General features: G+C 33.1%; 1 pseudogene; it reads left to right on the top strand.

The window, feature by feature from the left end:
• Nucleotides 1-7,268: 7,268 nt before the first annotated feature.
• Nucleotides 7,269-8,639, top strand: LOC21395375 (annotated as a pseudogene).
• The last annotated feature ends 4,863 nt before the right edge of the window (nt 8,640-13,502 follow it).

The raw sequence follows: 13,502 nt of genomic DNA, 5'->3' as shown, positions 1-13,502 counted from the left end.
TTGGAGAATTAATGCTTATAGTAATTAGTAAACCAAAAGCGCAAAAAGCTAAAAAGAAAAAAAAATACAAATCCTTTAACAGAAGCTTGATGGAGAACCGCATTACCATGACTGCCATCAGATAACGGAGGGCTTGAAGAAAGAAATCCAATATTTTCCATATTAGTATCATGTTCTGCATTTTCTTCCATAATTTTTTTTCTCTCAAATATCAAAACATTTATTAAACGAAAAATATTTAGGGGAAAAAAAAAAGACAAGAAAAGGGCTCTTGGACTTGATTGAACTAAACTCAACAACTGATAAAATTGATAGAAGAAAAAAATAAAAATTTTATGAGAGGAAACGAAGCCGATAGAAGGAAACGCTATCTTTTGAAAGAGCCTAATTTCTTTATGAGAAAGTTTTCATGGTTTTAGAAACAATCAAGCCGAAAATAGAAGGTAAAAGTAAAAAAGAGAGCGTGTGAGATTTAAGGGTTTTGGGATGAGAGGGGAAATAGGAAGTAATATTATATTATATATACGTATGTATATTTTCTTTGAGGTATACGAATAAAAACATAAAATTCTTGAAATTAAAGATTTGACTTCTAAAGAGGGAATTTAGCGGGAAGGTGAGAGAAACCACATCACGAGAGAGTCGAAACTCAAGAGGGGAATATTATATTCCTTGTATAAATATATAGGTATGTCTATGGTCTTCCCTATTAGAAAAAAGGGAGGATCGTCTTTCCTTTGTATCTTGACCGTCAAAGATTTTATTGGATGATCATGATGTAACAAACAGTTCTTTGATTAAGAAGGGAGGAAACTACGGATCCTCTTTTATTGAGTAATATTGTGAAATCTTGACAAATACTTCTTAAATCTTAATTTTTACTTTTTATTATTAATTAATATATTTTTAGTCAAATAACGGTATTAATAAAATGATATTAATAAAAAATAAGTGATAAAAATATAGACCCGTACACTTTTAAAGTTGAGTTTAACAATTTTCTCAATTATGCACCCACCAAATTCATTAATGCCTCTACCAATTCATAATAAATATTTATTACAATTTTACCCTACATTAAAATTCCATTAAAACCCATTAACATATCTGCGCATTAATTATAAATAGAAATAATATTTTTTTGAAAAAATTAAATACACAAATTAACTATAACTCGAAAGTATTTTTCAAAAGAATAAAAAAACATACCCCACTTTTTGTTTTATACTAAACTAAAATTATTTGGAAAACAAGAAATGAAAAACAAGTCTTAATTAGTTTTGCCTATTAGCAATATAATTACCCAAAGCAATCAAAAAGGTTAATGGACTTAAATTTTTTTAAAAAGACACTTACAATTAAATATTGAGCAAAATTTTCATTAAAATCCCTAGTAAAAAGCAACTTTTAAGAATTTTCAAAATTGTCACAACTAAAGAATATAGTGACTCATAATTATTTGTAAATGATTTAGTGAAAAAATGTCAAAATGGGTCGTCGCTGAAAGTCGTAGTGCCACATCTTCAATCAACTCCGTGACGAATTGAACGAAAACATGTTTAGATTCTTTGATGGATTCTTTTGTCATTGAAGATGGTATTTTTTAGTGATGACATGTTTTGTTAAAGCCTTTCCCCTATTTGCTGTAGCGTGTGCAAGTACTACTATCGGCCTATAAACATGACAACCTGAAAGCTAAAAATTAAGGGGTTGTTTGGTTGGGGAATTCGTCTCCTGATTCGAATCATGATTCGTGATTCGCTACAGTATTTTTTCTCATAAAAAACACACGTAAATCGAAAATGGTTCTAATCCATGAACCAAATGTTAGCTAACCTTCGAGACAAAGGGAAGTAGTACACAGGAAACAAAATACCGAAATAGTGCTTTTTGCATAAGAAATACAAAACAGGTGATCAGTTTTTTACTTAGTTCAGACCATCTCTTTCAATAGTTTATTAGCCAAAAAAAAAAAAAGAGTACACGTAGCCGGAGAAAGTAAAATCAACTATCTAAATGCTTCATATGGGCAGGCGACAGCTCCTGCAGTTATGACTAATTTTACCACAACGACTGCAGCGAGGAGGTATCCTTCTCTTGATCACTCGAGCATGCTGAGCAGGGCTGAGAGGATCCAGAATATAATGGTTATTAGTAATTGGCCGCCGCGAATCGGCGGAAGTTGAAACTACTTGTGGCTGCAATATCCCAACAAATTAAAGGCATTATTAACTAGAAAGAAAACATAATCGAGTTGCCAGAAATATGAGCTCAAATACTAATATATATGGCTCACTATATGATAATTTTGTAATAATTGAAAGTTGATACGCACGCAACCATTTGAAATGTATCGGAAGCTGGGGACAAGATAAGCAGTTATGCCCCAGTTCTTCGCAGCGATGTTTGCGCTCCTTTTCTGCGTTTCTCTTCTGCATCTGCCAAATATTTAATTTGTTTATAAGATTGTATAACATTGATTATTACCTGTAGTATGTAACTCTAAGGTGGCGTTTAGTTCATAGATTCAAACTATGTGATTAAAATCATTTTTGATTTACGTATATTTTTTATGAAAGAAAATACTGTAGCGAACTACGAACCATGATTTGAATCAGGGAACGAATCTAAGTATAATTGTGCATGTCCAGTTGCCAACGTTAACAGGATTAATTTAGCTATTTAAAAAAGTGGGTTAAAAAAAAAGATAGAAATTTTCGCTTTTCATGTAACTAGTTTGAGGGATCAAATAACGTGATTAATTATCAGCATGGATGTGGAGTTGAACAACAGAAGTAATTGATGTTGACGAAAATTACATACACATGGGTCATCTTAGATGTGGGCTGTAGAAATTAACTGCATTTACAGTACGGCTCTCACCTGAACAATATCGAAACCCAAAAGAAACAAATGCGAAAATGAAAAGTACTTTAGTTTCTAAATTAAGCTCAGACAATATTCTTTTTCCAAATGTGTTCCACAGACAATACTAGGCTATAAGCTTATACTAATTCATAAAATAGACGTACAACAGTCGAATCTTTATATAAAGGAAAAATGTTAAATGTTCATATTCATCATCAAGTTTAATAAATTTGGCTTATTATTTATGGTAATTCTCAATATAATCTTAATAAAATTAGCAGAAGAAGACAAAACACGCCTATGAGCATTCATTACCAATATGGAAACAAGAGTAGATTATATGCATGACTTGATATCTTTTTAACGTTATCAAGTTCAAGTTTTTTTTTTTTTTTCTTTGAGGGCATCAAGTTCAAGTATTATTAATAGATAATATTTTGCTTGTTAGATCATGCTAACGGTATTGATTTGTCTACTATTTTTTAGGTACTAAGGGCGAGTTTGATTGCAGTGGAAGAAATAGTAATGAGAATGAGAATGGTGGTTTTGAAATGGAAAAAAAAAATTAATTCATTTATTTAGTTGTAATTTTGAGAATACTATAAAATTGAATATGGATATTTTCATGTTGAAAAAATTACCCTTATCTTACATATAACACTAATATTTTATATATCAATATAATTAATATAATATATAAAATGTAGTATAATACTAATATAATACAATAAAACTATTATTATATCATATATTATATAATTATGATATAGAATATAATTATTATATTAAAATGATTAATATAATTATAATATTTTAAAACATATTATAAGATTATATAATAAATAATAATATTTCAGTTATAATATAATTAAAAATTACAACAACATTATATTATACTATAAAAAAAAGAGCTTGGAATGGCTATTCCTCTCATGTGAGAAAATAATGATGATTCACCCAAAATAAGTGAATAGTCATTCCTTTTAAATGACCAATCCTTTTTTATAAATTCAACCAATCATCATAGTTAAATTCCATTCTATTCTATTTCTTTCCTTTTCACCCAACTAAATGCACCCTAAATGATGTAACAATACACTTGTTCATATATAATTAATTAAAACTAATTGAGGCTAGCTAGCTCAATTGGTATTTAGTGAGTGTGGAGTTGTTTTTAATGTATTAAGTCTTAAGTTCAAGTTCAAGTCTCAGCCGAGGCAAATAAAATAATTGATTAAATAAGATATGCCATTATGCACATTCAAATATTATCTACCAATTATTACAATTCGACAAATTAATTGTCACGTCATTTGGTATCTAAATTTGGTAAATGATTTGGATGCCAAATAATTGTTCTTAATTTCTTGTTACTTTTTAATCGCGGGTAATTAGTTAACGTTTTGGAATTAATGAGTAGTAGAAGTACTCTTTCCAATTAGCACCCACAGCCCAGACAGAATAAAAATACAACTAATTTGAGTACTAGTATTCCAAGATTTAAATAGATGAATAGCCATTTTTTTTAGTGCTCTTATTATAATTTTGATTAAAAATAAGGCTGCCTGCCGTACCTTTTCTTTATTTTTCTTTTTAAGCATAGAGTGGTGACAAAAAACAGAAACCAATTTTTTCAAGTGAAATTATAGAAAATATGCTATATCTTTTAAAATATTTATGGTAAATATCATATTATTTTGTGACTGATTAATTTAGGAAGCAAATAATTTATAAGGTAAATTTACAGTAAATATGCTACTAAATGAATCATTTACCGTAAATATATATTATTTACCATAAATGTATTAAAATATGTATTTACCACAAATATTTCCAGAAAAAAAAAAAAAACGTTATTTAGTTCTTTCTTCCTAATGTCAATCATAGAAAGATGGGTAGTCCGAGTTAAAGTTCTTACAAAAGAAAATATAAACCTGACCCCATAATTCCATAGAAATCAACGTGCATACATACATGAAATATCGCTCTCACAGTAGGGAAAATTATTTTTAAAAAAAACCATTTAAAATATTTCACCATTAAAGAAATTTTCAACAGTAGGAAAGATACACAAACCCAAAAAAAAATAAAAAATAAAAAATAAAAAAAAATAAAACACAATTAATTGTTACATATGATTTTCCACTCGACAAGCAATCCATAGGTAAACCACACGAAGGCATTCAAATACTTAAAACATTTGTTTTTGACATGCATGCATGTGTTTCATATGTTTTGTGTCTGCATATCATTACTACTTGAAGATAAAATATTAAATATTCAGCGAAATGAACGAGACTTAATTATTTCCGTCCTCAAAATCCTCTCATCACCAAAACTGTACTACTACTACTTAAAAATGACAATCTCTACGGGCACTATTTGTGCCGAGTCTGACGTTATGAACAAGAGGAGGAAGGTGATTAACTCAAGTGGGATCTTGGAGTTCCGGAAAAAGATGCTTCTGTGCTCCACGTGGGGCAATGCTGCCAGAGAAAACCAGAAGATATACACACGAAAGAAATGAAGGAACAATTTTGGAAGTATCTCTTTAATCAGAAGCAATTAATTTTTGCTTAATTTGGTGGCTAATTTTCTTCGCAGGTTCTTGAATATTTTGCACGAGGAATGGGACAAAAGAGAGTAAAGGGGTATTGTGTTATTGAGCTGGATTTGGTTTTTTTGGTTTTCTCGATTACAGGGATGCGGTTTTGCTTTAGAATTCTGCGGGCGAAATGCCAGCCGTTACAGAATTGGAATTCAGAATGTCATTGGCATTGGATAGTACTTTGTTTCAAGTTTCTGGAATTAGATTAGTAGTCGGCAATTGCTAAGTACCATCCTCAATGTTCTAACAAATTTAAGTAATCTAATGTTATAGTTGTTAAACTAATAATTTAGTTTCATTTTAAATAATTAAAGGGACAGAATACATTTATATACTCGTTGCAATTGCTTTAATCTAATTCTTTTTACCTATAGAGAAGAAGCTCATTCTCAACCTACATTGTCCCCGGTGATATTTCATATACATTATCATTTAGCATGCAGAACAGGGCATTAAAGAGATTTTCATATTACTATTGTTGTTTTTCTTATTGCTTTCCAGTTTGAAGAAGAAAAATGCACTCTAGAAAATCCCAAGTAACTCACATGAATTTACAGATATCAATTATGAAATAGCAATTACAAAGACGAAAAAAATGCTTTTCCCCGCACCGTGACCAGCGCGACTAATGATCTCAACAACCTAGTTTAACGTGAGTCATTTGCAATAGCACATGATTCAAATTAAGAATTGATGTACACAAGAAAGAAGTACAGCACGAATCTTTTGAGCCCCATTTGATTTCAGTACCAAAGTGGTGAACATGAGCATCCAACAAACCAATTTTGTGAGCCTTAAATCCCTGCAGGCATGACCAAACCCAGTTCCTTGCGTTGCTCTTCGTCTGGTTGCAAGCTCCCCGGGATTGCACCAAATATCTTTCGTGATACTTCAAATCCAGAAACAAAATTATGCACTTGTGCTGATAAATCCTCAATCTTCTCCCCAAGATTCAATGATGTAGACATTAAAGTTATTTAAAGGATATTTTGACAGGTTTTTTGTGGACGCATGGTCCAGCTCAGCAGCAACCTGTATGCAAGAGAATGCAACATTCTCACGAGATATTCTCATGACATGTAGGAAAAGCAGCCAATTTACTTGCAGCATGTGTGTGGGCGCCTATATATGTGTGTGTGTGTGTGTGTAAGAGAGAGAGAGAGAGAGAGAGAGAGAGAGATTGTTCAGTACTTAAAAGATTCAAAGCTCAGAGATATCATTATTAAAATTGTGGTTTGGGTCTTGTTCGGTAAGGAAAGTGGAAGGAGTGTGAGGAATAGTGAATGGACTTGAGGAGAGAAAAGATAGTGCTTTGAAAAGCGATAATATCATAAGGATACATTACTTACGGCAAATAATGGAGCCTTGCTGTATAAAAAACAAAAGAGTTGCAGAAGAAAAGTACGGAGTCTTAGGGGCCGTCTGTTTTATGGGTTTCAAACCACTATTTTAGTTTAAACGGTGTTTTTTTATTTAAAAAATTTAAATTTAAAAAGTTTTGTTAAAGCATTTTTCTCTTATAAAATTTAAATTCTGATGCAAATTATTATTTTAAATCTATGTTTCAAACGGGCACTTAGTGCTGTATGGCACATCCTGATAAATGTTAGCATCATTTTTTTTCATTGTAACTTTTTATATTTACTGTTTGATATATAGACTTTATTATTTCATTTTTTATTTAAGTAATAGTATATCATTTCAGTGCACTCCACATGTTAAATAATAAATATAAAAAGTGATAAAAAATATGATAAAAAGAGTGATGTTAGCATTTCTCGTCTCTATAAATATGGATCCAAGAAGGTTGCAGAACACAACTCCCACACCACCCAAAAACTTCTCCACGCCTCTCCCCCTTGTTCTTACCATTAAGTACCATTCCTTCTCTTGTATATATGTGTAAGATTTAATGCATATATCTTGAACATAAAAAAATAATCAAATTAACTAATTATATGTACTTGCGTACTCTACTTTGTACATATATACATGCAGCCACGGCAGGGAAATTGGAATGAAATAGCGACTCAGACCTATGAAAAAGCAGAAGAATGCCTGAAAACTAACTACTACGGAGCAAAACAGTGGTTGAAACACTTCTTCCACTCCTCCAATTATCTGATTCAGCAAGAATGGTTAATGTTTCCTCCTTTCTTGGGTCATTGAAGGTATAACATATCAGGTCTTCCTTAATATATATTGTTTAGTTTATTTTTTTTATTTTGTTTAATTATTGTTTTTGTGTTTAATTTTTGTTTTTGTTTTTTTTTTTTATTTTACTTGAGGGAGAGCAGACTTCAGCTTGACTAAGCATAAAAAAATGATACCGCTATGTTAAGGTTTCTTATAGTTATAGTTTTAGATTCATAAAAACAAATTTGTTTTTTTTTTTTTTTTGTTTTTTTTTAAGTGACGCAGACAAAAAATATGAAGATTTCATCAACGAGATGCAATATAACCTTCTTTTTTTTTTATTTGATTGATTTTGTTATGATTTAGCATTTGCTTATTTAAATCGTACCAAGGAACTGTAAATAAAATAGGTTATTTTGAGTCAATGTTCACTAGATGCACATTTTAGTTTGCAGTAAGAAAAATGAGATAATTAAAATTCTTTTCAATGTTTTCTTGTTCAGTGCATAGCCAATGAACGGGCTATAGAAGTCTTGAATGATGTTGAAAACCTAACAGAAGAGCGAATTGATGAGGTAATAACTGAGTTTTTAAGGTGGCGTTTGGTTCATAGATTAAAATCATGTGATTAGAATCATTTTTAATTTACGTGTATTTTTTATGAGAGAAAATACTGTAACAAATCACGAATCATGATTTGAATCAAGGAACGAACCTAGGTACCAAACGGACCCAAAGGATTTGAAAGAGGGTATGTTGGAAACAAAAGGATGGCCAAAGCATCTCTCAGCCTACATACTTTCAAAAGCAGCCTTGAATGCCTACACAAGGATGGTGGCCAAAAATTGCCAAAGTATGTGCTTTAACAGTGTGTGCCCTGGCTATGTCAAAACCGATGACTTGCAGCACCGGCCGGCTAACTTCTGCTGAAGGAGCTCAAAGTGTTGTGAGGTTGGCGCTGCTGCCCGACGACGAGCTTACTTCTGGCCTTTTCTTTTCTAGACAACAAGTTGTGTCACTTTTCTGAATGACAATTAAGAAGACGTTTTGACCCAAACTTGAAACTGTAGTCTCTGCACTTACAGTGAGTTTAGAACTATTTAGTACGCATTTTAAACTTCATATAGCCATAAAAATCATCCAAAACGGATCATCGTAGCTCAAGTTATGCATTTTTAAAGTTAAGCTTGATTTCTAGGAATTCTGCAGAAAAATAGCCACGTTTTGATCTGGTATAATATTTTTTTGGAGACCTTAACATATTCAAAACTAAGTTTATCATAGTTCTTTAGAAAGCTCCAGATGTCTACTTTGAATTTTCACTGATTTAGTAATTTTTGGGACTGTGTAGAATATTTTATTATTATCCTCGTAACAGCCGCCAAAGCTTCTTTTTAAAGAGTTGATAAAATAAAAAACTGAGACTCTTACTTTTTGAAATGGTATTGCTGCACCTAAATTATTATTACTACCATTTAGAATATGTTATTAGTGACGTGTGGGAGTTGAAATCACGTCATTTGGAGTTTTGTAACCCGAGTTGTACGCATTGGAAGTTTCATCTAAAAACTTTCAAAAAGCTGTCAGAACCAGAAAATAATAGCATTTTTATTTCTTAAAAACTATTTTTGAGATACTTAGAGAGCTCAGATTTTACCATATGATAGCTCGTTTCGAAGCTCTAGATGTCTGCTTTATTTAAAAACTAGAATTACACCCTTTAGATCTATGTGGAATGTTTTATGATCATATCCGTCGGAAAGGTCAAAATTACATTCTTGGCATAACGCAAAAAGTGTGAATTTGAACTCAACTTCTACAACCGGGATCACTGCACTTAAGACACTTATCCTACCAATTAGAGTGCATCATTAGTGAGGTGTAGCACTTAGAATCACTCTGTATGGAGTTTTGTAGGCCGAGATGTGCGTAGTTGAAGTTTCACTTAGAAACTTTTGAAAATGCCTTGAAAAGCTGAAATTTCATAATTTCAATTTCTTGTAAAATGTGTTTGAAAGACTTAGACAATTTAAAATATGGTATGTAATAACTCGTTGGAAAGTCCTAGATGTCTATTTTCATTAGGAACCAGTTTTCCATGCTATGGAGACACGTAATACGGTCTGCACATGTTTCTATGACGGGCATCAGATCAGCCCATATGCGAAATTAAAGAACTAAGTAAATTGGATAATTCTTTTAGATAATCCGAGTCTGATTAATTGAATGACTTCCCTAAGCACTTAGCTTAAGGTGCTTGGCTAGATTTTGAGAATCTAGAACCTTTTGAGTACTGTGCAAGAATCATGTTCGTTATGATTCTTGTTCAATAATTCTATAACCTTGTATAACCCTTCTCGTTAGAAGTTGAAAGTTTAGACATGTGTATAGAGATGAGACTTCACCCCATTGATATACGAACAGCTGTGATCATATAAGAAATCACGAGGAGTCGTAAAGTGATGAAATCGGTAACACCGTTTGTTTTCTTGCATTTTGTTGTTGTTGTTTTCGCAAGTTTAACCACTACCCAGGTTTTGTTCCAATTCCGAGGACGGAATTTCTTTAAAAGGGGTAGGATTGTAACATCCAGTTAAATTAATTGAGATTAATTAATCAAATCCGGTAGTTAGTGTTAATTAATCTAAGATTAGTGAAAGATTTTTAGTTATAATTATCACATAAAAGACCTTTCTCCTTTAAAAATGATTGTTTTTAAATTGACATTGTTGTCCCTCGAACAGTTTTAAGTGTTGGTAACTAATTTTTTAAAAATTAAATAATGTGTCGTTCTATACTCTATTCAAATTAGACTTTGAAGTCTAATTATCAAATTTGCATAAAAAGTCCAAGCCAATTTCCTTCTTTTTTCTTTCTTTTTTCTTTTCTTTCCTTTTTCTTTCTTTTTCTCCACTCTCTCTCTCTCTCTCTCTCTCTCTCTCTCTCTCTCTCCCACATTGACTCTCTCTCTCTCTCCACACCGACCACCTACCATCGATGAGATTTCGGTGTCATTTCGTGACACCGCCCACACCATTAGAAAGCTCTCGATGAGCTGGACTCATTGACATGCCGCACGACCTCCATCTCCACCGGAAACAGCCGCAATCACCGGCGAAATGTTTAAAAACTATCAAAATTTATCGCCGTCGTAACTTTGTCGTCCGACCTTTGATTGGAGTGATTATGGTCCCTATGGACTCAGCTCGATGAGACGAACAAAACCCATGCCATCTAACCCATCAATTTTTGTCAGAGCGCCGTCACCGGAGCTGCCCATTTCAGCTGCCGCGCCTCCTCTCCGTTGTGAACTATTTCGGCCGCCAATTTTGACACCGCTGGTGCCATTGGACTCAGAGGACGACGTAGAGAAAGAAGCAACCCTCAGCCGCCCAAATCCGCCGCCGTTTTCTGGAGATCGGAGCTCGCCGCCGCCGCCGCTTGGGTGCAAGTTGGTTCTGATGATCCAACCGTTGGATCGTCATGATTTTGGTGTCTAAATGCTCAAAAGATCATGGGTAATGAAAGCCCTCAACTGATTTTGAGATTTCAAAGTCAGAGAATTGAGAACCAAGTCACTAGAAATCTTTGAAGTTGGTTGTCCCGATCTGTGTAAGAGTCAGAATTTTATGAAATTGACTGCACCATTAGACTCAAAATGGTCGATTTAGCGGGGGTAGGACCTAAGTCCGCCGTGAAAATATCCTCCAGCAACCTCTGCCGCCACTGCCGTAGCCGCCGGTGGCCAGATTCCAACAAGCTTTCGTTCAATAGCCTCACGACTTTCGATCGAAGATCTGAGACCATATCTCGACTCGTTTCAACATGCTGAATGCAATGGTGACATCCGTTGGTGCTAATTCCACTCCGTTAAAAAAAGTCTACGGTACCGTGCATGCAGATCGATACGAATTGAATGGATTCGTTGAGGTTCAGAGCGAGCCGTGGAGTTTCAAGAATAGACGGTTGGGCAATATGAAATTATCCGTATATTAAATTGTCAAGAGGTAGGATATTCTTCTTATGTCCTTGTTAGCCTGTTTTAAAGTGTTTTGGCCAAGTAATGTTTTTAAAAGATAATGATATGTTGATAAAGAAAAGTACTTTCAAGCCAATAGCTTGATTTTCGCTATTGATCTCATAATGGACTGATTTCAAGTTTTTAATGAACATTTTTTTAAGATAAGATACTTTGCGAACTTGTAAGCCCGCTGATGGCCTAGATAGGATATGGAGATCGTATTCTTGGGGGCAGAACCCGAAACCCGAACGGACCACTACGGTGGTGTTAAGGCATTGCTTTGGTCGTAAGTAATTTAATTACTTAAATTACTTGTTGGTTGCCTGTAATATGGAATTTCAGTTTATTTATCTTTCAGTAAAAAGGTTGTTTGGTTCTGACTGATTCGTTCAGGCCTGTACTTTCATTTATTTATTCAGTTTTATAAAATTATATCCTACTGGACATTTCGGTCACTTTTCCTCTATTTTCAATGTTTTAACCCCTCCCTCCAGAGTTAGCGGTTTAGATTTACCGCATGGCAAGTGGATGTCGATGGATTGAAGGCGTGAGATTCAAAGTGGTTAGTTTATTCTAAATTTGCAGTTTTTAATTCTGAGTTGTACTGTATTTCTGTATATAAACTGTATTTGGTCGATACTTTTTCAAAGTTGTATAATTTTAAACTTTATGGACTCTTTTAAATATGGTTTGTAAAATAAAAACTCTGGAGCAATATATTCTACTATTTATTTTGATATTTGTATATTTTATTTTATTTTTATGGATTTTTCTACCGTTTCAGTTACGAAACATTTAGCATAAGTTTTTTTCTTAATTTTTTTTTTTGTCTTTCCCTGTCTTTTACTTTATTTCCTTTTTCTTACTTTTATCTTTATTTTTTTTACAAATCGTTATTTTATATGATTCATGCGCACGAAACACGCTTTTTTTTTTTTTACTAGTATAATAATAAATGTGTGCGGGTAAGACATAATTTTAAATATAGAATCATATTAAATAAAGAGAAAATGATAATACAATTAGTGCTGGAACTTTGGACGGGCCGCCCGCGACCGCCCGAAAAACCCGAGGATTTGCCCGAGCCCGAACCCGACCCGCCCGAGATTTTGGGGCCGCCCGCCCGAGCCCAAATTTCACCTTGAACGGGCCGCGGGCTTGTATTCGGCGGCCCGAGCCCGGCCGGGCGGCCCGAGCCCGCCTGAATTGCCCGAATTTTTTAAACTTTTTTTTAATATTAAGTTATTTATATATATATATATATTAGTATTACAATTTATATATATATTATATTTATATATATATTAAATTTGAAATGAACACACGAACTATATAAAAAAATTATTTCTTTATTAATTTTTAAATTTGTAATTCATGATTGCCTCATTAAAAACCTTACCAAGAAAAACCCAATTGGGATAAAAACTTGGCAAGGAAAAAAGAGTGCAATCATTTTGTGACGAATTACAAATTGTACAAACTTACATTGTTTATTAAATTACAAATACAATGTAAAAAGTAAATACATATTTACAAATTACAAATTTACAATTTAATTTGAAGCTAAGGGATCATCTTCAAAATTAAATGTTAATCGATTAAATTCATCGATCCATTCTTGGCTTACCGGTGAAATTGTATCTTGTAGACGTTGATCGGCCCGATCCCAATCCTTAATGCAAACCAAGGCTTCAACAATATCCCTTTGCAATGCATTCCGGCGTTCCTCAAGTATTCTTCCTGTCGTACTGAAAGCTTGTTCGGATGAAATAGTGGAGACTGGGATCGAAAATATATCCATTGCCAATCGAGTTAGGATTGGCCAAGTTAATGCCCGTGCCCTCCACCATTGAACTAAGTCAAACGATT

The sequence above is a fragment of the Morus notabilis genome, unplaced genomic scaffold (assembly GCF_000414095.1).
Source record: "Morus notabilis unplaced genomic scaffold, ASM41409v2 Scaffold692, whole genome shotgun sequence".
Taxonomy (NCBI): Eukaryota; Viridiplantae; Streptophyta; class Magnoliopsida; order Rosales; family Moraceae; genus Morus; species Morus notabilis.
This window is presented reverse-complemented; position numbering and strand designations above follow the sequence as displayed.